A 348-nucleotide genomic window follows, 5' to 3' on the forward strand; every position below is an offset into this window, starting at 1 on the left:
GGTGTAGAGGTGTGCAGGTGTGAATGCGAATAGGTATAAAGGTGTAGAGGTGTGCAGGTGTGAATGCGAATATGTATAAAGGTGTAGAGGTGTGCAGGTGTGAATGCAAATATCTATAAAGGTGTAGAGGTGTGCAGGTGTGAATGCGAATATCTATAAAGGTGTAGAGGTGTGCAGGTGTGAATGCGGATAGGTATAAAGGTGTACAGGTGTACAGGTGTGAATGCGAATAGGTATAAAGGTGTAGAGGTGTGCAGGTGTGAATGCGGATAGGTATAAAGGTGTACAGGTGTACAGGTGTAAATGCGAATAGGTATAAAGGTGTAGAGGTGTGCAGGTGTGAATGCG

The sequence above is a fragment of the Micropterus dolomieu genome, linkage group LG02 (genome assembly GCF_021292245.1).
Source record: "Micropterus dolomieu isolate WLL.071019.BEF.003 ecotype Adirondacks linkage group LG02, ASM2129224v1, whole genome shotgun sequence".
NCBI lineage: Eukaryota > Metazoa > Chordata > Actinopteri > Centrarchiformes > Centrarchidae > Micropterus > Micropterus dolomieu.